Raw genomic sequence first — 25,533 nt, forward strand, 5'->3', positions numbered from 1 at the left:
TTTTTTCTTACGGTGTTTACTGAAGGGGTTAACTAGTGGGACAGTTTTATAGGTCGGGTCGTTACGGACGCGGCGATACTAAATATGTGTACTTTTATTGGTTTTTTTTTTTTATTTAGATGAAGAAATGTATTTATGGGAATAATATTTTTTTTTTTTTTTCATTATTTTGGAATATTTTTTTTTATTTTTTTTACACATTTGGAAATTTTTTTTTTTACTTTTTTACTTTGTCCCAGGGGGGGACATCACAGATCAGTGATCTGACAGTTTGCACAGCACTCTGTCAGATCACTGATCTGACATGCAGCGCTGCAGCCTTCACAGTGCCTGCTGTGAGCAGGCTCTGTGAAGCCACCTCCCTCCCTGCAGGACCCGGATCCGCGGCCATCTTGGATCCGGGGCTCGAGCAGGGAGGGAGGTGAGGAGACCCTCGCAGCAACGCGATCACATCGCGTTGCTGCGGGGGGCTCAGGGAAGCCCGCAGGGAGCCCCCTCCCTGCGCGGTGCTTCCCTGCACCGCCGGCACATCGCGATCATCTTTGATCGCGGTGTGCCAGGGGTTAATGTGCCGGGGGCGGTCCGTGACCGCTCCTGGCACATAGTGCCGGATGTCAGCTGCGATAAGCAGCTGACACCCGGCCGCGATCGGCCGCGCTCCCCCCGTGAGCGCGGCCGATCGGCTATGACGTACTATCCCGTCCAGGGTCAGATAAGCCCAGGGCACCTCGACGGGATAGTACGTCTAAGGTCACAGAGGGGTTAAGGGCGAACTCAGCCAACGGCAAAAATGACACCCAATCATCCTGGTCAGCGGAAACAAAACATCTCAGATATGTTTCCAAGGTTTGATTGGTTCGTTCGGTCTGGCCATTAGTCTGAGGATGGAAGGCCGAGGAGAAAGATAGGTCAATGCCCATCCTACCACAAAAGGCTCGCCAGAACCTCGAGACAAACTGGGAACCTCTGTCAGAAACAATATTCTCAGGAATGCCATGTAAACGAACCACATGCTGGAAGAACAAAGGCACCAAATCAGAGGAGGAAGGCAATTTAACCAAGGGCACCAGATGGACCATTTTAGAAAAGCGATCACAGACCACCCAAATGACCGACATTTTTTGAGAAACGGGAAGGTCAGAAATGAAATCCATCGAAATATGTGTCCAAGGCCTCTTCGGGACCGGCAAGGGCAAAAGCAACCCACTGGCACGTGAACAGCAGGGCTTAGCCCTAGCACAAATTCCACAGGACTGCACAAAAGCACGCACATCCCGCGACAGAGATGGCCACCAGAAGGATCTAGCAACCAACTCCCTGGTACCAAAGATTCCTGGATGACCGGCCAGCACCGAACAATGAAGTTCAGAGATAACTTTACTAGTCCACCTATCAGGGACGAACAGTTTCTCGGCCGGACAACGATCAGGTTTATTAGCCTGAAATTTCTGCAACACTCTCCGCAAATCAGGGGAGATGGCAGACACAATGACTCCTTCCTTGAGGATACTCGCCGACTCAGATAACCCCGGAGAGTCAGGCACAAAACTCCTAGACAGAGCATCCGCCTTCACATTTTTAGAGCCCGGAAGGTATGAAATCACAAAATCAAAACGAGCAAAAAATAACGACCAACGGGCCTGTCTAGGATTCAAGCGCTTGGCAGACTCAAGATAAGTAAGGTTCTTATGATCAGTCAAAACCACCACGCGATGCTTAGCACCCTCAAGCCAATGACGCCACTCCTCGAATGCCCACTTCATGGCCAGCAACTCTCGGTTGCCCACATCATAATTACGCTCAGCAGCAGAAAATTTCCTGGAAAAGAAAGCACATGGTTTGAACACTGAGCAACCAGAACCTCTCTGTGACAAAACCGCCCCTGCACCAATCTCAGAAGCATCAACCTCGACCTGGAACGGAAGAGAAACATCAGGTTGACACAACACAGGGGCACAGCAAAAACGACGCTTCAACTCCTGAAAAGCTTCCACGGCAGCAGAAGACCAATTAACCAAATCAGCACCCTTCTTGGTCAAATCGGTCAATGGTCTGGCAATGCTAGAAAAATTACAGATGAAGCGACGATAAAAATTAGCAAAGCCCAGGAATTTCTGCAGACTTTTTAGAGATGTCGGCTGAGTCCAATCCTGGATGGCCTGAACCTTAACCGGATCCATCTCGATAGTAGAAGGGGAAAAGATGAACCCCAAAAATGAAACTTTCTGCACACCGAAGAGACACTTTGATCCCTTCACGAACAAGGAATTAGCACGCAGTACCTGGAAAACCATTCTGACTTGCCTCACATGAGACTCCCAATCATCTGAGAAGATCAAAATGTCATCCAAGTAAACAATCAAGAATTTATCCAGATACTTACGGAAAATGTCATGCATAAAAGACTGAAAAACAGATGGAGCATTGGCAAGTCCGAACGGCATCACCAGATACTCAAAATGACCCTCGGGCGTATTAAATGCCGTTTTCCATTCATCTCCCTGCCTGATTCTCACCAGATTATACGCACCACGAAGATCAATCTTAGTAAACCAACTAGCCCCCTTAATCCGAGCAAACAAGTCAGAAATCAATGGCAAGGGATACTGAAACTTAACAGTGATCTTATTAAGAAGGCGGTAATCAATACACGGTCTTAGCGAACCATCCTTCTTGGCTACAAAAAAGAACCCTGCTCCCAATGGTGACGACGATGGGCGAATATGTCCCTTCTCCAGGGACTCCTTCACATAACTGCGCATAGCGGTGTGTTCAGGTACGGACTAATTAAATAAACGACCCTTAGGGAATTTACTACCAGGAATCAAATCGATAGCACAATCACAATTCCTATGCGGAGGTAGGGCATCAGACTTGGACTCTTCAAATACATCCTGAAAGTCCGACAAGAACTCTGGGATGTCAGAAGGAATGGATGACGAAATAGACAAAAATGGAACATCACCATGTACTCCCTGACAACCCCAGCTGGTTACCGACATAGAGTTCCAATCCAATACTGGATTATGGGTTTGTAGCCATGGCAACCCCAACACGACCACATCATGCAAATTATGCAGTACCAGAAAGCGAATAACTTCCTGATGTGCAGGAGCAATGCACATGGTCAGCTGGGCCCAGTACTGAGGCTTATTCTTGGCCAAAGGTGTAGCATCAATTCCTCTCAACGGAATAGGACACCGCAAAGGCTCCAAGAAAAATCCACAACGTTTAGCATAATCCAAATCCATCAGATTCAGGGCAGCGCCTGAATCCACAAACGCCATGACAGAATACGATGACAAAGAGCACATTAAGGTAATGGACAAAAGGAATTAGGACTGTACAGTACCAATAACGGCAGAGCTATCGAACCGCCTAGTGCGTTTAGGACAATTAGAAATAGCATGAGTAGAATCACCACAATAGAAACACAGTCTGTTCAGACGTCTGTGTTCTTGCCGTTCTACTTTAGTCATAGTCCTGTCGCACTGCATAGACTCAGGTTTACTCTCAGACAATACCGCCAGATGGTGCACAGATTTACGCTCGCGCAAGCGACGACCGATCTGAATGGCCAAGGACATAGACTCATTCAAACCAGCAGGCATAGGAAATCCCACCATTACATCCTTAAGAGCTTCAGAGAGACCCTTTCTGAACAAAGCCGCTAGTGCAGATTCATTCCACAGAGTGAGTACTGACCACTTCCTAAATTTCTGACAATATACTTCTACATCATCCTGACCCTGGCATAAAGCCAGCAGATTTTTCTCAGCCTGATCCACTGAATTAGGCTCATCGTAAAGCAATCCCAGCGCCTGGAAAAATGCATCAACATTACTCAATGCAGAATCTCCTGGTGCAAGAGAAAACGCCCAGTCCTGTGGGTTGCCGCGCAAAAAAGAAATAATAATCAAAACCTGTTGAATAGGATTACCAGAAGAATGAGGTTTCAAGGCCAAAAATAGCTTACAATTATTTCTGAAGCTCAGGAACTTAGTTCTGTCACCAAAAAACAAATCAGGAATCGGAATTCTTGGTTCTAGCATCGATTTCTGATCAATAGTATCTTGAATCTTTTGTACATTTACAACGAGATTATCCATTGAGGAGCACAGAGCCTGAATATCCATGTCCACAGCTGTGTCCTGAAGCACTCTAATGTCTAGGGGAAAAAAAAGACTGAAGACAGAGCTAAGAAAAAAAAATGCTGTCAGGATTTCTTTTTTCCCTCTATTGGGAATCATTGGTGTGGGCTCCTTGTACTGTTATGGCTGGCAATCAGGCAACACAGCGTGCAGTAATCAGCGCACATACAGAGATCTGGCAATAACCAAAAAACAATAGGACGAGCTCTGAGACGTGGAATCTCTGTAGACTGCAGTACCTGATCTATCCTCACACAACTATAAGCAGCAGTGGATTGCGCCTATCACTACCTATGCAACTCGACACTGCCTGAGGAGCTGACTAGCCTGAAGATAGAAATACAAGCCTGACTTACCTCAGAGAAATACCCCAAAGGAATAGGCAGCCCCCCACATATAATGACTGTTAGCAAGATGAAAAGACAAACGTAGGAATGAAATAGATTCAGCAAAGTGAGGCCCGATATTCTAGACAGAGCGAGGATAGCAAAGAGAACTATGCAGTCTACAAAAAACCCTAAAACGAAAACCACGCAAAGGGGCAAAAAGACCCACCGTGCCGAACTAACAGCACGGCGGTGCACTCCTTTGCTTCTCAGAGCTTCCAGCAAAAGTTAATAGCAAGCTGGACAGAAAAAACAGAAAACAAACTAGAAGCACTTATCTAGCAGAGCAGCAGGCCCAAGGAAAGATGCAGTAGCTCAGATCCAACACTGGAACATTGACAAGGAGCAAGGAAGACAGACTCAGGTGGAGCTAAATAGCAAGGCAGCCAACGAGCTCACCAAAACACCTGAGGGAGGAAGCCCAGAGACTGCAATACCACTTGTGACCACAGAAGTGAATTCAGCCACAGAATTCACAACATAGAAGGCTGTTGAGTGTCATCAAGAAAGGTATCTATATTGGTCACTAAATTTTGGGGGTTTTGTTTTTGTATGTCAGAAATGTTTATTTCTAAATTTTATGCAGTTATATTAGTAGTGTATAAGCGGGTGGTTTCGTCAAACTCAATCTGACAGGTGCCCCGCCCCTATCAAAGTGTATCAAAGTGTGTAACCCCTCCCCTCCCCTTGTTTGACGGCTGGTATCCAGCTGTCCCTCCTTGTTTGATTTCCCCTTTTGATATAGTTTAATATAGTTTAATTTGTTGTAGTTTTGATATTATTCCCGTATTTTGTGGAATAACACATGTTTATAATTATAGCCTAGTCGTGTATTTATTTTACACGTGGTTTATAACACCTTTCTCATTTGTTTATAATAGATTTTATACGTATCCCCGAGTTTGATTCTGTAAGCTTTTGTTTTATTCACAGTGTATTCATATAGTGGAGAACTTAAAGCTGTTTATATGTGTCTCTACTGAACACTATGGTGAACATTAACTAAATGTTTATTTTCCCAAACAGAGAATCTGCTGTGGGTATTTGCAGTGTATTCATATAGTGGAGAACTTAAAGCTGTCTATTTGTTTTTGTAAATGGTGAACACTAACTAAATGGTGAACATTATCTAAATTAGGTTAACTGCGGTTCAGAGGTTCATAACACCTAGGTCAAGCAATTGTTGTTGTATTTGCGTACCCCATAAATGTTTATTTCCACAAACAGAAAAGTTATTGTGTCCTGAAGATGGCATCTGAGGTTATTTGTTATCTACTGAGGCCATTGCAAGCTGTGTTTATTCACATTGTAGCAGGTTTTATCCTTGTGGCTGCCTTATATACACAGAAGAGATATGCACCAATGTCACAACACAAGTTATAATATGACCCAATGTTACAATACAAGTAAGAAGCGGCGTGTTTTATACGAATAAAAACCAAAGACACGATATTGTAAAAAAAATTTAAAAGATTTATTTCTCACGATAAAACAGCATCTCAAAGACATTTCAACACTATAAAAAATTCTTACAGAATATAAAAAGTAAAAACATTACAATACAGTAATATGACAGTACAGTAACAGTACAATGATCAATTACACTTCTTACAAAATAATTAATATAGCGTTACAAGGCGTGTACAGCATTTATCCAGTACATTCTTTACATCGTGAGCCACATGGTTTGTAGCAGCGGTAGAGACCTTTTTTTAGGTAGCAAAGTTCCACGTGTGGTACCTAATGACGGGGAATGTAAAGATTGAATTGTACGGGGTGACGCCGCTAACTTCAGCGGTGTAGATACAGAGCGTGTCTCACTGTTGGTAATTTTTAATTCATCTAAAAGCTTCCTAGTAGCGGGGTTACCCACAACTGTAGACGGCATATTTAGCTCTGCCATAGCCTGCATAAATGAATCCCAACCCGGCGGTAAATTTCTACTGTTCAGAGCATGACTCTGCGTTGTACTACGTACCAAATCCAGTAAGTTAGACCCTGGTATTACGGATCCTTTGAAAATAAATTCAGCATTATTATTCCATGCTGTGACATTTTTATTCTGCAGCAGCCTGTTTAGTAAAAATTCAGCATTCTTTTTATATCTTTGGTTTATATGGCCGACAATTTCAGCGATCTCATGATTTTTATCAGAGTCGGTATTTTGCAATTGCTGCTGACCAGGATCAGGAGGGCTAACGAGATTTAAAGCCGTTACTTCTTTTGAGCTGTGCCTCGTATGTACCAAGTAGCGTTGTAGCACAGCGCTATACATTTTAATTTTCACATCATCGGGAATGTCACGACGCTGTAAAATGTCGCTAATCTCACCATCAAGGCGCCGAATAACACTGTCGCGTATGTTATCTGTAGTACCGGGTCATAGTTTGTCTAGCTCCTGTTTGGGGACTAGATACATTTTCGTTGTATGCTCCATTATCTTCCGGCGATCAGGCTTGTTATTATTGGGATTGCAAAAGCTAAAAGAGGACCGATAAACCCGCCGGCCTGTTTTAGTAGGCGCTTCTTTTTCTTTATGGGCTGAGACCTGTCGCCAGTGATTTTTGCACTTTATTAACATACAACACACAAGAAATAGACATTTAGAACTTATTTATGATTAATATGCGATTATTAGGCATTTAGGACTTATGTTATCATGTTTTTGCACTTTATTAATATGCGGTTATTAGTCATTTAGGACTTATGTTATCATGTTTTTGCACTTTATTAATATGCTGACCACATAGGTCAGGGATTTTTTGTACTTTATTAATATGCGGGCCACAAACACTTCTGCACCCACGGGCGCTTCTCAACCAACCATGCATCCGGTACTCATCAGGCACTGTGAAATAATGCAAAAATACATCTGTGCGCGGCTGTCGGCATCAACATTGTGCTATTATAAGTTTATGGTTCTGTAAAGAACACGCAACACATACAGAACTCACACACACACACAAATACACACAGCACACAACACGCACACATTTCTCAAAATGCCATACACTTCAGAATATATTTGCAATTCACTACGCATGTAACACATATTTCTTCGCCCCACACGCATTTAACAGTCTTTCATATGTATCGCAGAAAGATTTTAGTTCCAACTGCGGGTCAGCGGCTTAAAGAAAAGTTATTGTGGCCTTGATTCTGGGGTAACACATGTTTATAAATATAGCCTAGTCGTGTATTTATTTTACACATGGTTTATAACACATTTCATGGCCTTGATTCTGGGGTAACACATGTTTATAAATATAGCCTAGTCGTGTATTTATTTTACACATGGTTTATAACACATTTCATTTGTTTTTGTTGTTTGATTGTCATGTAAGAAGCGTTGTGTTTTATACGAATATAAAAGTGACACATTCCCATATATTATTACAGCTTTCATTAATTCTACATTATTTTAGCACATATTAATTTTACACTATTAATTTTACAGGAGCCTGTGCTGCCTATAATTTGACTCCTTTTTATACAAAGACATCTAACATATACAGACTTTTAATATTTTTGTGTAAAATCGCGGTCAGACAGGCACAAACACACACACACACACACACACGCACACAACACAGAACCACACACAACAAACACACAGAACCCACACACACACACACACACACACACACACAAGAAATAGACATTTAGGACTTATTTATGTTATTATCTTTATGCACTTTGAATGTGCTGTCTATAATTTGACTCTATCCTTGTTTTGTTGAAAATAACTGGACATACATAAGAAACCGGGCAATATATCTTTATAGAAATAACACTTCTGCACTCTTTGTGTATTTCTATCAGTTTTATTCAGGCATTTATAACACAACATGTTTGATATTGGTAATTTGATTCTGGGAACACATTTTAAGTTACTGCTGCACATGTATTACTGTTTTTCTTGTTTTTTGTGTAAAATTTCGTTGTTGGTTTACAAAGACATTTCTTTGAGAAATGTGTAGCATAACCAATTACCCATCACGGCCACTAGATGGCAGAATATCATATTAATTATTCTGGGATAACATTTCTCTTTGTGCCTATTAATTTTACAGGAGCCTGTGCTGCCTATAATTTGACTCCTTTTTATACAAAGACATCTAACATATACAGACTTTTAATATTTTTGTGTAAAATCGCGGTCAGACAGGCACAAACACACACACACACACACACGCACACAACACAGAACCACACACAACAAACACACAGAACCCACACACACACACACACACACAAGAAATAGACATTTAGGACTTATTTATGTTATTATCTTTATGCACTTTGAATGTGCTGTCTATAATTTGACTCTATCCTTGTTTTGCTGAAAATAACTGGACATACATAAGAAACCGGGCAATATATCTTTATAGAAATAACACTTCTGCACTCTTTGTGTATTTCTATCAGTTTTATTCAGGCATTTATAACACAACATGTTTGATATTGGTAATTTGATTCTGGGAACACATTTTAAGTTACTGCTGCACATGTATTACTGTTTTTCTTGTTTTTGTGTAAAATTTCGTTGTTGGCTTACAAAGACATTTCTTTGAGAAATGTGTAGCATAACCAATTACCCATCACGGCCACTAGATGGCAGAATATCATATTAATTATTCTGGGATAACATTTCTCTTTGGGCATTTCTATCAGTTTTATTTATGCTTTTATAACACAACATGTCTGCTATTGTTAATTTGATTCGGGGATAACACATGTTTATAAAAATAACGCTATAGCAAGCGGTAATGTCAAATTCTGAAAATAGCCATTTTATATTGAATTACTAACATTTTTCTATTTTAGCGCTGACACAGCCACATATATTATTCCAGCTTTCTTTAATTCTGCATTATTTTATCACATGATGAAAATAGTCATTTTATATTGAATTACTGCAGCTCGCGGCGCGTTACCACTGGTCTCGTTTCTCAATTAATTTCCCAGCTGACGACGCTATCTATAATTCTGCGTATACCTTAGGCGTGTATTTACATGACAGTGTAATTATTTCTCACAATAAAACAACAGCTCAAATTTTAAGTTAGCTAACAGCATAATGATGACAAATGCATCTTTGCGGAATCTGATAACGACACGCTGAACAAAGGACGGAGCCTGACAAATACACACAACACACAACACGCACATATTATGAAAAATGACAACCATTGTATGTGATTTAAAAAACTTTAGTTAGATTTATCAGGGGTGATTTAGTTTGAAAGCACGCAGCTCCTCGGTAATGTCATGTGTTGGACACGCATTTAACAGTCTTTCATATGTATCGCAGAAAGATTTTAGTTCCATCTGTGCGAGTTTGCTTTGAGCGTACTGCGCAGACATGTCAGTAAACATTTTGACATGGTCAGCATCCCACGAAGGACGACCTGTGTAAGGTGTATGTACAGCAACTTTCTGCTTTCTACCTACACGGCGTCGGGATACGGTTCGTTTCTTTAGAGGTAATACAGGGGCAAAAACGCTAGAAAAGTCTGCAAGAGCAGTATCTGCAGATTGCACAGTCTGGCACACAGGTATATTGAGGGGCTCTGTGGGTGACCACAGACCCTCGGAGAGCTGCTCAATTTCTCTGTTTTCAGGCGTAACTTGGGGTATGGCGCCTGTGCTATTGGCGGACCGTGTTATGCGGGGCCGAGCGTTCGGCGCTGCACGTTTCTCTCTTGAAACGTTCGTATATTTCTGATGTGAAATCTTGGGGCTTGGATTCCCGGGTTGTTTTGGTGCAGCGTAGCATTCATCACGATCCACAACACAGATGGGCGAGAGAGATGTTGTTCGCACCGCCGTATTAGCTCTTTGTGGTTGATTCTCTTCAGTGTCGTAATTACGCCAGTGCAAAACTCGTTGTTGAAGAGGCGACGTATCTAAAAGAAAAGATACAAGTGGCGGTTAGCCGCGAAACGGCGCAAAATTGGAAAAGCTAAACGGCGACGCATAGCTATGATCATACGTAATATTTGAAAAGTTAATGGGGACAGGTAGCCATGAAATCATTGTAACAATATTTACATAAACCTGTATAGAGCAGTCCAGATATATACTTACAAGTATGAAGCGGGAATTGTCCCACATCAGCTCCTGGTTTAACGGGAGGCGCAATGCTCAAACTCGCAGAGGCGGGAATATTCTCTTTTTCAAGCTGTATTTTCCGGGCAACTAGATTAGCGGGTGTAAGTAAAAATATAACGATTAGCGAACACAGAATTGATTTTCTACACAAAACTGCAGCGGTGAGAAGAATATATATATATTCAAAAATGAATTTTCTGACAGTTAGCTAGCAGCTGTAAGTAAATATGAGTATTACACAAAAGTGAGAATCGACTGTATTTCAAGTGAACAGATACCTTTTCTATTCTTGAAACATCGGTGTAACGAGTTGCCGCGTCTTTTAGGCGCATCGGGTTTCGCTGAAGTTGCAGGGTTCTTGACATCTATGATCTCCACGTCTGAACCCAGCGTATCGCGTGGTTCGGGAACACACCAGTTTTCAGCCATAGCGTCAGATGTCTCCGTGTCAGTATCTGTATGAGAAATTGCGCGTAGTTCGTGTTTACATACAAAGGATTAAAGCAACTGATATAGTATAATATAGTTTTACGGTATAAACATATTTGCGGTGTAAATTAATATAGCAAGACTTATGCCGCTATATATTAATAATTCAGTATTATATTGACGGCTACCGCTATTATTTGTTTTATTAATTTAATCATATATTTATTATGCCATAATTTGTGTAATACAATAGTTAATAGATGCTATAGTTTTACGCCATAAACAGTATATATTAACATAGATAATATATATATATATATATATATTTAGCTTTCTTACATGTGATACATGAAAGATAAATATCTTTGTACCGTGTTACAATGACATTTTTCCCTATCTAAAAGCAAAAAGGTGCTCCTAATTACCCATGATGAGATGAAGAGCAGGCCCATTATCGGCTATCGGCGCCACGGCTTCAATGCGCGCATAATTCTGCGTTATGAAATTATTGCGCCAATCGGGCGACATACACGGCTCTTAAATAAGAAAGAATGCATGAATATATAATTAATATAATTTACTTATAATATAATGACACAATCAGAATGAGTCAATACTCTGTACATTATACGCGTATAATACCGAGTTAATACATGCATTAATTGCATGTATGACTGTGTTCTGGGTGTTAACAGAAGGCGTGTGATGTGGCGTAACTGGGTGTGTTTCTGGGTGTTAACACCTGAGTTGCTTTCTGACACTCAGGATAAATACAGCTGACTGTCCCACTACAGTACAACAGACATCCACCAGAAGTCCGACTAGGATAAAAAGCAGAGCTATTCTAAATGTAAGTATATAAGACAGTTGTGTTATTATTCGCAAATGCATAATTATATTTAACTATGCATCTCTAAACCATAATTAAGGATGTTATTTGTTTAATAAGTTAGTGTTATACTGGCAGCTAACTGCATATTTAGTAGCGATGTATAATATAGTTTTTACTGTATAAGCAATATTTGTGGGACATAATTAATATAGAAAGGCTTATGGCTGAGTCATAACAACCATTGTTATCTGACATGTGCGCGCAATTAGTCACGGGTGGCGTATAATGCGGTTTCCTGTAGGTGTGTTCACGGTGGGTGGTAATTTCTCTCTGAACAGTTGCGCTACTCTCTGAAAAGTAGGTGTTTACTGTTTTATTTGCGGTCTAATATTATCAATGCCTGTAAAGCATATTTTTGTAACGTAGTTTTAAACTGTATTTATTGGCGGCGCAGTTATAGATAAAACTTATCCCCTATTTATTTAAGATGGACGCCCAATACCCTCGCGAGCAATGCAGCCCCCTTCTTGCAAGCACACAATTAGGTATTATACGCGTATAATGTACAGAGTATTGACTCATTCTGATTGTGTCATTATATTATAAGTAAATTATATTAATTATATATTCATGCATTCTTTCTTATTTAAGAGCCGTGTATGTCGCCCGATTGGCGCAATAATTTCATAACGCAGAATTATGCGCGCATTGAAGCCGTGGCGCCGATAGCCGATAATGGGCCTGCTCTTCATCTCATCATGGGTAATTAGGAGCACCTTTTTGCTTTTAGATAGGGAAAAATGTCATTGTAACACGGTACAAAGATATTTATCTTTCATGTATCACATGTAAGAAAGCTAAATATATATATATATATATATATTATCTATGTTAATATATACTGTTTATGGCGTAAAACTATAGCATCTATTAACTATTGTATTACACAAATTATGGCATAATAAATATATGATTAAATTAATAAAACAAATAATAGCGGTAGCCGTCAATATAATACTGAATTATTAATATATAGCGGCATAAGTCTTGCTATATTAATTTACACCGCAAATATGTTTATACCGTAAAACTATATTATACTATATCAGTTGCTTTAATCCTTTGTATGTAAACACGAACTACGCGCAATTTCTCATACAGATACTGACACGGAGACATCTGACGCTATGGCTGAAAACTGGTGTGTTCCCGAACCACGCGATACGCTGGGTTCAGACGTGGAGATCATAGATGTCAAGAACCCTGCAACTTCAGCGAAACCCGATGCGCCTAAAAGACGCGGCAACTCGTTACACCGATGTTTCAAGAATAGAAAAGGTATCTGTTCACTTGAAATACAGTCGATTCTCACTTTTGTGTAATACTCATATTTACTTACAGCTGCTAGCTAACTGTCAGAAAATTCATTTTTGAATATATATATATTCTTCTCACCGCTGCAGTTTTGTGTAGAAAATCAATTCTGTGTTCGCTAATCGTTATATTTTTACTTACACCCGCTAATCTAGTTGCCCGGAAAATACAGCTTGAAAAAGAGAATATTCCCGCCTCTGCGAGTTTGAGCATTGCGCCTCCCGTTAAACCAGGAGCTGATGTGGGACAATTCCCGCTTCATACTTGTAAGTATATATCTGGACTGCTCTATACAGGTTTATGTAAATATTGTTACAATGATTTCATGGCTACCTGTCCCCATTAACTTTTCAAATATTACGTATGATCATAGCTATGCGTCGCCGTTTAGCTTTTCCAATTTTGCGCCGTTTCGCGGCTAACCGCCACTTGTATCTTTTCTTTTAGATACGTCGCCTCTTCAACAACGAGTTTTGCACTGGCGTAATTACGACACTGAAGAGAATCAACCACAAAGAGCTAATACGGCGGTGCGAACAACATCTCTCTCGCCCATCTGTGTTGTGGATCGTGATGAATGCTACGCTGCACCAAAACAACCCGGGAATCCAAGCCCCAAGATTTCACATCAGAAATATACGAACGTTTCAAGAGAGAAACGTGCAGCGCCGAACGCTCGGCCCCGCATAACACGGTCCGCCAATAGCACAGGCGCCATACCCCAAGTTACGCCTGAAAACAGAGAAATTGAGCAGCTCTCCGAGGGTCTGTGGTCACCCACAGAGCCCCTCAATATACCTGTGTGCCAGACTGTGCAATCTGCAGATACTGCTCTTGCAGACTTTTCTAGCGTTTTTGCCCCTGTATTACCTCTAAAGAAACGAACCGTATCCCGACGCCGTGTAGGTAGAAAGCAGAAAGTTGCTGTACATACACCTTACACAGGTCGTCCTTCGTGGGATGCTGACCATGTCAAAATGTTTACTGACATGTCTGCGCAGTACGCTCAAAGCAAACTCGCACAGATGGAACTAAAATCTTTCTGCGATACATATGAAAGACTGTTAAATGCGTGTCCAACACATGACATTACCGAGGAGCTGCGTGCTTTCAAACTAAATCACCCCTGATAAATCTAACTAAAGTTTTTTAAATCACATACAATGGTTGTCATTTTTCATAATATGTGCGTGTTGTGTGTTGTGTGTATTTGTCAGGCTCCGTCCTTTGTTCAGCGTGTCGTTATCAGATTCCGCAAAGATGCATTTGTCATCATTATGCTGTTAGCTAACTTAAAATTTGAGCTGTTGTTTTATTGTGAGAAATAATTACACTGTCATGTAAATACACGCCTAAGGTATACGCAGAATTATAGATAGCGTCGTCAGCTGGGAAATTAATTGAGAAACGAGACCAGTGGTAACGCGCCGCGAGCTGCAGTAATTCAATATAAAATGACTATTTTCATCATGTGATAAAATAATGCAGAATTAAAGAAAGCTGGAATAATATATGTGGCTGTGTCAGCGCTAAAATAGAAAAATGTTAGTAATTCAATATAAAATGGCTATTTTCAGAATTTGACATTACCGCTTGCTATAGCGTTATTTTTATAAACATGTGTTATCCCCGAATCAAATTAACAATAGCAGACATGTTGTGTTATAAAAGCATAAATAAAACTGATAGAAATGCCCAAAGAGAAATGTTATCCCAGAATAATTAATATGATATTCTGCCATCTAGTGGCCGTGATGGGTAATTGGTTATGCTACACATTTCTCAAAGAAATGTCTTTGTAAGCCAACAACGAAATTTTACACAAAAAACAAGAAAAACAGTAATACATGTGCAGCAGTAACTTAAAATGTGTTCCCAGAATCAAATTACCAATATCAAACATGTTGTGTTATAAATGCCTGAATAAAACTGATAGAAATACACAAAGAGTGCAGAAGTGTTATTTCTATAAAGATATATTGCCCGGTTTCTTATGTATGTCCAGTTATTTTCAGCAAAACAAGGATAGAGTCAAATTATAGACAGCACATTCAAAGTGCATAAAGATAATAACATAAATAAGTCCTAAATGTCTATTTCTTGTGTGTGTGTGTGTGTGTGTGGGTTCTGTGTGTTTGTTGTGTGTGGTTCTGTGTTGTGTGCGTGTGTGTGTGTGTGTGTGTTTGTGCCTGTCTGACCGCGATTTTACACAAAAATATTAAAAGTCTGTATATGTTAGATGTCTTTGTATAAAAAGGAGTCAAATTATAGGCAGCACAGGCTCCTGTAAAATTAATAGGCACAAAGAGAAATGTTATCCCAGAATAATTAATATGATATTCTGCCATCTAGTGGCCGTGATGGGTAATTGGTTATGCTACACATTTCTCAAAGAAATGTCTTTGTAAACCAACAACGAAATTTTACACAAAAAACAAGAAAAACAGTAATACATGTGCAGCAGTAACTTAAAATGTGTTCCCAGAATCAAATTACCAATATCAAACATGTTGTGTTATAAATGCCTGAATAAAACTGATAGAAATACACAAAGAGTGCAGAAGTGTTATTTCTATAAAGATATATTGCCCGGTTTCTTATGTATGTCCAGTTATTTTCAACAAAACAAGGATAGAGTCAAATTATAGACAGCACATTCAAAGTGCATAAAGATAATAACATAAATAAGTCCTAAATGTCTATTTCTTGTGTGTGTGTGTGTGTGTGTGTGTGTGTGGGTTCTGTGTGTTTGTTGTGTGTGGTTCTGTGTTGTGTGCGTGTGTGTGTGTGTGTGTGTGTTTGTGCCTGTCTGACCGCGATTTTACACAAAAATATTAAAAGTCTGTATATGTTAGATGTCTTTGTATAAAAAGGAGTCAAATTATAGGCAGCACAGGCTCCTGTAAAATTAATAGTGTAAAATTAATATGTGCTAAAATAATGTAGAATTAATGAAAGCTGTAATAATATATGGGAATGTGTCACTTTTATATTCGTATAAAACACAACGCTTCTTACATGACAATCAAACAACAAAAACAAATGAAATGTGTTATAAACCATGTGTAAAATAAATACACGACTAGGCTATATTTATAAACATGTGTTACCCCAGAATCAAGGCCATGAAATGTGTTATAAACCATGTGTAAAATAAATACACGACTAGGCTATATTTATAAACATGTGTTACCCCAGAATCAAGGCCACAATAACTTTTCTTTAAGCCGCTGACCCGCAGTTGGAACTAAAATCTTTCTGCGATACATATGAAAGACTGTTAAATGCGTGTGGGGCGAAGAAATATGTGTTACATGCGTAGTGAATTGCAAATATATTCTGAAGTGTATGGCATTTTGAGAAATGTGTGCGTGTTGTGTGCTGTGTGTATTTGTGTGTGTGTGTGAGTTCTGTATGTGTTGCGTGTTCTTTACAGAACCATAAACTTATAATAGCACAATGTTGATGCCGACAGCCGCGCACAGATGTATTTTTGCATTATTTCACAGTGCCTGATGAGTACCGGATGCATGGTTGGTTGAGAAGCGCCCGTGGGTGCAGAAGTGTTTGTGGCCCGCATATTAATAAAGTACAAAAAATCCCTGACCTATGTGGTCAGCATATTAATAAAGTGCAAAAACATGATAACATAAGTCCTAAATGACTAATAACCGCATATTAATAAAGTGCAAAAACATGATAACATAAGTCCTAAATGCCTAATAATCGCATATTAATCATAAATAAGTTCTAAATGTCTATTTCTTGTGTGTTGTATGTTAATAAAGTGCAAAAATCACTGGCGACAGGTCTCAGCCCATAAAGAAAAAGAAGCGCCTACTAAAACAGGCCGGCGGGTTTATCGGTCCTCTTTTAGCTTTTGCAATCCCAATAATAACAAGCCTGATCGCCGGAAGATAATGGAGCATACAACGAAAATGTATCTAGTCCCCAAACAGGAGCTAGACAAACTATGACCCGGTACTACAGATAACATACGCGACAGTGTTATTCGGCGCCTTGATGGTGAGATTAGCGACATTTTACAGCGTCGTGACATTCCCGATGATGTGAAAATTAAAATGTATAGCGCTGTGCTACAACGCTACTTGGTACATACGAGGCACAGCTCAAAAGAAGTAACGGCTTTAAATCTCGTTAGCCCTCCTGATCCTGGTCAGCAGCAATTGCAAAATACCGACTCTGATAAAAATCATGAGATCGCTGAAATTGTCGGCCATATAAACCAAAGATATAAAAAGAATGCTGAATTTTTACTAAACAGGCTGCTGCAGAATAAAAATGTCACAGCATGGAATAATAATGCTGAATTTATTTTCAAAGGATCCGTAATACCAGGGTCTAACTTACTGGATTTGGTACGTAGTACAACGCAGAGTCATGCTCTGAACAGTAGAAATTTACCGCCGGGTTGGGATTCATTTATGCAGGCTATGGCAGAGCTAAATATGCCGTCTACAGTTGTGGGTAACCCCGCTACTAGGAAGCTTTTAGATGAATTAAAAATTACCAACAGTGAGACACGCTCTGTATCTACACCGCTGAAGTTAGCGGCGTCACCCCGTACAATTCAATCTTTACATTCCCCGTCATTAGGTACCACACGTGGAACTTTGCTACCTAAAAAAAGGTCTCTACCGCTGCTACAAACCATGTGGCTCACGATGTAAAGAATGTACTGGATAAATGCTGTACACGCCTTGTAACGCTATATTAATTATTTTGTAAGAAGTGTAATTGATCATTGTACTGTTACTGTACTGTCATATTACTGTATTGTAATGTTTTTACTTTTTATATTCTGTAAGAATTTTTTATAGTGTTGAAATGTCTTTGAGATGCTGTTTTATCGTGAGAAATAAATCTTTTAAATTTTTTTTACAATATCGTGTCTTTGGTTTTTATTCGTATAAAACACGCCGCTTCTTACTTGTATTGTAACATTGGGTCATATTATAACTTGTGTTGTGACATTGGTGCATATCTCTTCTGTGTATATAAGGCAGCCACAAGGATAAAACCTGCTACAATGTGAATAAACACAGCTTGCAATGGCCTCAGTAGATAACAAATAACCTCAGATGCCATCTTCAGGACACAATAACTTTTCTGTTTGTGGAAATAAACATTTATGGGGTACGCAAATACAACAACAATTGCTTGACCTAGGTGTTATGAACCTCTGAACCGCAGTTAACCTAATTTAGATAATGTTCACCATTTAGTTAGTGTTCACCATTTACAAAAACAAATAGACAGCTTTAAGTTCTCCACTATATGAATACACTGCAAATACCCACAGCAGATTCTCTGTTTGGGAAAATAAACATTTAGTTAATGTTCACCATAGTGTTCAGTAGAGACACATATAAACAGCTTTAAGTTCTCCACTATATGAATACACTGTGAATAAAACAAAAGCTTACAGAATCAAACTCGGGGATACGTATAAAATCTATTATAAACAAATGAGAAAGGTGTTATAAACCACGTGTAAAATAAATACACGACTAGGCTATAATTATAAACATGTGTTATTCCACAAAATACGGGAATAATATCAAAACTACAACAAATTAAACTATATTAAACTATATCAAAAGGGGAAATCAAACAAGGAGGGACAGCTGGATACCAGCCGTCAAACAAGGGGAGGGGAGGGGTTACACACTTTGATACACTTTGATAGGGGCGGGGCACCTGTCAGATTGAGTTTGACGAAACCACCCGCTTATACACTACTTATATTGGTTTACCTGGTGAAAATAAACATGTGAGATGGGAATACATTTGGTTTTTATTAAGTTGCCTAATAATTCTGCACAGTAATAGTTACCTGCACAAACAGATATCCTCCTAAAATAGCCAACTCTAAAGAAAACCCACTCTCACTTCCAAAAATTTTAAGCTTTGATATTTGAGTCTTTTTGGTTGATTGAGAACAAAGTTGTTGATCAATAATAAAAATAATCCTCTAAAAAACAACTTGCCTAATAATTGGTTTGAGTCATCTAAGGAACCCATGCAGTTGGGTGGGGTGACACGTTCTGGGAATCAAATGGTATGTCAGCATAAAAGAGAACTGTGTTTTTTACTGTAGGAAATAGGGTCAATTCATGGGTGCATGTCCTTCCACAGCCGCTGGAAAACCAAGAAGCCCGGGTTGTGGTGAGGTTAGCAACCTGGGTGCACATACAGTTGGGCTCAAAAGTTTACATACCCAGGCAGAATTTTGCTTTATTGGCCTTTTTTCCCGAGAATATGAATGATAACACCAACACTTTTTATCCACTCATGGTTAGAGGTTGGGTGAAGCCATTTATTGTCAAACTACTGTGTTTTCTCTTTTTAAATCATAATGACAACCCAAAACATCCAAATGACCCTGATCAAAAGTTTACATACCCCATTTCTTAATATTGAGTATTGCCCCCTCTAACATCAATGACAGCTTGAAGTCTTTTGTGGTAGTTTTGGATGAGGATCTAAATTTTCTCAGATGGTAAAGCTGCCCACTCTTCTTGGCAAAAAGCCTACTGTTCCTGTAAATTCCTGGGCTGTCTAGCATGAACTGCGCCCTTGAGATATCCCCAGAGTGGCTCAATGATATTGAGGTCAGGTGACTGAGATGGCCACTTCAGAACCTCCAATTTGTTCCGCTGTAGCCAGGTCGACTTGGCCTTGTAAAAACACACACAAAATTTCAGCTCACCCTTTTTGAGTAATCTCCATGGGATTTATTCAGTCCGAGCACGGAAAGAGCTTCTGCCAAGGCTCTCTGGAAACGATGAGAATGAAAGAGGAATCCAGCTCAGGAAAGTATATAAAATCAAAAGTTTTTATTCCAAATTATTTTAAAAAAGAGGAAACACTGCATGTCAAAAATCAGCAATATCCAATGAACGGAAGGACGACCATGATACAGCTGGAAATCTTTCTTTTAATTTTCTGATGGTGGAACCAACATACAACAAATTGCAGTATGTGCATTCAATAATATAGACCACATGATCAGAGTTGCAATTCATGAAATTCCTCATGGAAAAAATCCTTGAGTCATTAGAACCGCAAAATGTTGATGTTTTAATCCTCTATTACCAGTCAGGAATATGTGGACTTTCAAAAAGACCTAAAAACCAAATTGCAAGCTCTGGAAGAGTCGATTATTGCAATCAAAAAGCGCAAATTTAATCGAGATGTCTTTGACTACACTAACAAACAAGTATATGAATGGGGAAGATGGGAGAGACAAACAAATCCACCTAAATCCATCTTAAAAAGACGCAATCGCACCTTTGCACATTGTAATCAAGTTACATTTTCATCATCAGATCCAGAATCTTCTGATGTCTCTATAGATTCTTCAAATTATGATACTCGTGTACAATCAGCTAACTTTAACTCTAAATCTCAGACAAGCTATTATCGTAAGTCAAAACAGTTACACTGGTTATTCAAAAAACGCACCAAAAAGCGCACCAGGAGGAGCGGCAGAAAACATCATAGATGTGCCCACTATATTCCAGAATCGTCTGAGGAGCCACAACAAAACACCCCGCTAGATGTGATTAATTTGTCTTCATGTGTTTTTTCTAGCTCGGATTTAAAACTATTGTCACGAGGTCTGACCTTTGCTCCTACCAACACCAATTTGGATATTTTTTCTACACTCAAAGACATTAATAAATTTGTAAGAGACCTGACGGTCAAAAGACTTTTTTTTTTCAGAAGAGGATACTTCAGATTCATCTGTGCCCCACCACACCAATGAGTTTTTTGGCATGGATTTTGCTGAACAAAATGGGCTATTATGTCTCATGGATTTGGACACTCAGAAAGAAACTCAACAAGATGAAAACTCGGTTCCCTCATTTAGGACAAAAAATCCCACGTTCTATCCTGTTCAAACTAGAACACAAGCTATGGACAGATTCCAGGAAAACGTGGAAAGGGACATACGCAATTTAGTACTAAAATCAGACACACATGTCTCTAAATTTAATCTAAGTAAATGTGAGCGAGAATCTTTGGAAAACATCCGTAGCAACCCCGATATTATTATCAAAATGTCGGACAAAGGGGGATCGGTGGTAGTGCTTAATAAGTGTGATTACATGAAAGCCATGTCTGACATGCTATTAGACCAAAACACTTATATCTAGCTGAAATCTGATCCAACTTCAGAATATCTCAAACTTTGCAAGGAGATTATCGATATTGGTTTACATCAAAATTTCTTTACCAAGAAACAGGCTGAATATGTATATATTGATAATCCGAAAATTCCGTTTTTATACGGTTTGCCTAAAACACACAAATATGTCACACCACCACCCATGCGTCCTATAATCTCAGGTATAGGGTCCTATAGTGAACATCTGGGGGAATGGCTGGATAGTATCCTGCAACCCTTAGTCCAGAGAGTTCCAGGCTATCTAAAAGATTCTAGAGATATACTTAATATGCTGAAAAATGTGACATGGAATTCTAACTGGTGTTGGCTCACATGCGATGTCATTTCACTCTATACGCCCATTCCACATCAAATTGCATTACATGCAGTACATCATCATCTCAGAAATTATAGTTCTTGCTCTAATGATTTACAGTCTTTCATTATTTCAGTTCTATCTTTTTTGTTGTCACATAATTATTTTATGTTTGAAAACAAATTTTTTTTGCAAAAAAGTGGAGTTTCCATGGGGGCCAAATTTTCACCTTCTGTAGCAAACTTAGTCATGTCATGGTGGGAGGAACAATATATTTTTTGTGTAGACAATCCTTTTTCTAGGCATATCCAATTATTTTTTAGATACATTGATGATTTACTATTGGTATGGAACGGAGATCAGGAATCTATCATACAATTTTCATCTTACATAAATAATAATCCTTTTAATCTCAAGTTTACTTTTTTTTCTGATTACAATTCCATATCTTTTTTAGATTTAGTTCTCACGGGATTACCACATCAAATTGTTCAAAGCTGCACACACCGCAAACCAGGTGCCGGGAATACTATTCTACATGCTCAGAGTTTCCACCCATCCCACACAATTCATGTGATACCAGTGGGAGAGGCTATTAGAGCCAGAAGGAACTGCAGCAATGATTCAGCATTTGAACAGGAAAAACTTGTTATTAAAAAACGTTTGAAAAACAGAAATTATCCAAATTGGTCTCTTGACCGGGCTTTTGACATAGCGCACAATAGGTCTAGATTAGATCTTATTCAGTCCCCTCACTCAAATCATACATCATCAAATCCAAATCGTAATGTTCTGGACAAACCAGTACTAGTGCTTACGTATAGCACACATTTTAAGTCTATCTCTAATATTGTGTCGAAAAATCTTAACATTTTACGTGATGATCACATTATGGACACAATTCTTCAAAATGGGGTTCGTATTGTATCTAGATGTGCTCCAACTTTAGGTAACATTCTTTCTCCGAATTTTGTGCATTCCAAAAAATATGCAAATTCTTCAAATTGGTTACCTACAAAGGGCTTTTTTAAATGTGGCACATATCCTTGCAAAACATGCACATATGTAAAAAAAAATCAACATTTTGCGGTTCTAATGACTCAAGGATTTTTTCCATGAGGAATTTCATGAATTGCAACTCTGATCATGTGGTCTATATTATTGAATGCACATACTGCAATTTGTTGTATGTTGGTTCCACCATCAGAAAATTAAAAGAAAGATTTCCAGCTGTATCATGGTCGTCCTTCCGTTCATTGGATATTGCTGATTTTTGACATGCAGTGTTTCCTCTTTTTTAAAATAATTTGGAATAAAAACTTTTGATTTTATATACTTTCCTGAGCTGGATTCCTCTTTCATTCTCATCGACTTGGCCTTGTGCTTTGGATCGTTGTCATGTTGGAATGTCCAAGTACGTCACAGGCGCAGCTACCGAGCTGATGATTGCAAATTAGCCTCAAGTATTTGCTGATATCGTGCTGCATTCATCTTTCCTTCAACTTTGACCAAGATTCCTGTGTCTTTGTAGCTCATACATCCCCAAAACATCAGCGATCCACCTCCGTGCTTTACAGTAGGAATGGTGTTCCTTTCATCATAGACCTTGTTGACCTCTCTCTAAATGTAACCTTTATGGTTGGGGCCAAAAAGTTCAATTTTGGTCTTATCACTCCAAATTACCTTGTTCCAGAAGTTTTGAGGCTTGTCTCTTGTTTTTTGTGTATTGTAGGTATAAGGAGGTGCAGGTCCCCTCAGTTGTGCCCTCTCCTTCTCAGTGTGGCTCCGTCCATCCTATATAAATATGTTGCATACCTTATTGTAAAAGGTCTGTGTATTATCATGTGTAATGCTATGTACCATTTAATGTTATTCCCTTGTGTATTACACTGCCCTATGTTCATATTGTGTAATGTGGGGAGTTCCTCTGTAAGTATCTATGCATTGCACTAAGTTAGGGACAGTTGATAGTTAAATTGAGGGCTGGGCCAGCAGCAGAAATGACAGCAAAAAGCTGCTGTCCCTAGTCAGAAGCTCGGGCATGTTAGCCCTGACCAGGCTTAAGGGACTCAGAGGAGCTTGAAAGGACACAAGATGACTCAAAAGGGGTCCCAAAGACTAAAAAGGAGAAAAGACCGCAACACGGGCCCTAGGACTCTGGAAGGGTCCCTGCTGAAGGGGTTTTAAGCACCCAGATCCCAGCAGGTGGACTACTGTGAATCTTTGGCTGCTGCAGCTGCTGTGGGTGCGGATGTGGAGAGTTTCAGGGAGAGATGAGGAATCCAGTGCTGTACTTTTCTCCTTATATTCGATCCCTGTTTATTAAAAGTTATTCCCTGTTGAACAACAGTTGCCTTCTAAGACTCTAATTTGCCTGGACTACCGCGGCCGGAGATAACAAGGAAAAGATGTCAGTCCAGTCTATTTATGTACAAGGGGCTGGGAGTGCTCGCTGACCGTATGCTCAGTGGACTCTGTCTGTGAACTGTGCCTATAAATATCTCGACCATAACTACCCACCCGGTCGCCCTTGTTACACTGGCAAGATACTTTGTGGCATTTGCGCAGTAATGGCTTTCTTCTGGCAACTCGACCATGTAGCCCATTTTTCATCAAGTGCCTCCTTACTGTGCTTCTTGAAACAACCATGCCGCTAGTTTTCAGAGAATCCAGTATTTCAGCTGATGTTTTTTGTGCGTTTTTCTTTGCATCCCGAACAATTTTCCTGGCAGTTGTGGACTAAATTTTTGTTGGTCTACCTGACCGTGGTTTTGTTTTTACAGAGCCCCTGATTTTCCATTTGTTAATCACAGTTTGAACGCTGCTGACTGGCATTATCAATTCCTTGGATATCTTTTTGTATCCCTTTCCTGTTTTACACAGTTCAACTTCCTTTTCCCATAGATCCTTTGACATTTCTTTTGCTTTCCCCATGACTCAAAATCCAGAAAATTCAGTGTCTGGATGAAAGATGCAAGAGTCTGTCTGCATCCCAGAAACTCACTCAGCTTTTATGCACACACACTGATTACAAGCAAACAGGTCACAGGTGAGGATGTTACCTTTAGTAGCCATTCAAACCCATTTGTGTCAACTTCTGTGTATGTTATCAGGCCAAAATCACCAGGGTATGTAAACTTTTGATCAGGGTCATTTGGATGTTTTGGGTTGTCATTATGATTTAAAAAAAGAAAACACAGTAGTTTGACAATAAGTGGCTTCACCCAACCACTAACCATGAATGGAGAAAAAGTTTTGGTGTTGTTCATATTCTCGGAAAAAAAGGCCAAGAAAGCAAAAATTCTGCCGGGTTTGTTAATTTTTGAGCACAACGGTATCTTCTCTGTATTCTGCCTCCTGAAATCCATCTAGGCAAAAATAAGGTTTCAGTTTCTGCCTTTCTGGACAGTGGTGTGATGTTTAATTTGATCAACGCTATGTTCATCCAGGTCCAGGGCCTCAACCACATACACAGTCCAGACCTATATCCATGATAACCATCGGCTCTGCACCCTTGAGACAGGGGTGTTTTAATTAGGGTTACATCTACAGGTAGGAGCCATGCACTTAGAAGGCATTGACTGTTATGTGCTAGAGGGTCTACCATCTCATGTGGTTCTTGGACTACCTTGGCTCACTCTGCACAATCTTGTAGTAGATTGACAGACTCAGGAACGGTTAAAGTGGAGTGAGTATTGTAAATGACACCGATTGGGCACCCAGCTTGCAAGGGTGGA

General features: G+C 39.6%; 1 protein-coding gene and 1 long non-coding RNA gene across 8 annotated transcripts in view; one reads left to right on the plus strand and one right to left on the minus strand.

The window, feature by feature from the left end:
* PDE4DIP (phosphodiesterase 4D interacting protein) overlaps positions 1 to 25,533 on the plus strand; it is a 1,776,665-nt gene that overhangs the window by 1,640,283 nt on the left and 110,849 nt on the right. The window lies entirely within an intron of this gene.
* Positions 10,191 to 11,090, minus strand: LOC138647137 (uncharacterized). The gene is made up of 3 exons (XR_011314900.1): positions 10,930 to 11,090; positions 10,628 to 10,738; positions 10,191 to 10,446 (listed from the first exon to the last, which is right to left on the minus strand). It is a non-coding gene; the product is annotated as an uncharacterized lncRNA (long non-coding RNA).

This window comes from Ranitomeya imitator, chromosome 8, assembly GCF_032444005.1.
Source record: "Ranitomeya imitator isolate aRanImi1 chromosome 8, aRanImi1.pri, whole genome shotgun sequence".
Classification (NCBI taxonomy): Eukaryota; Metazoa; Chordata; class Amphibia; order Anura; family Dendrobatidae; genus Ranitomeya; species Ranitomeya imitator.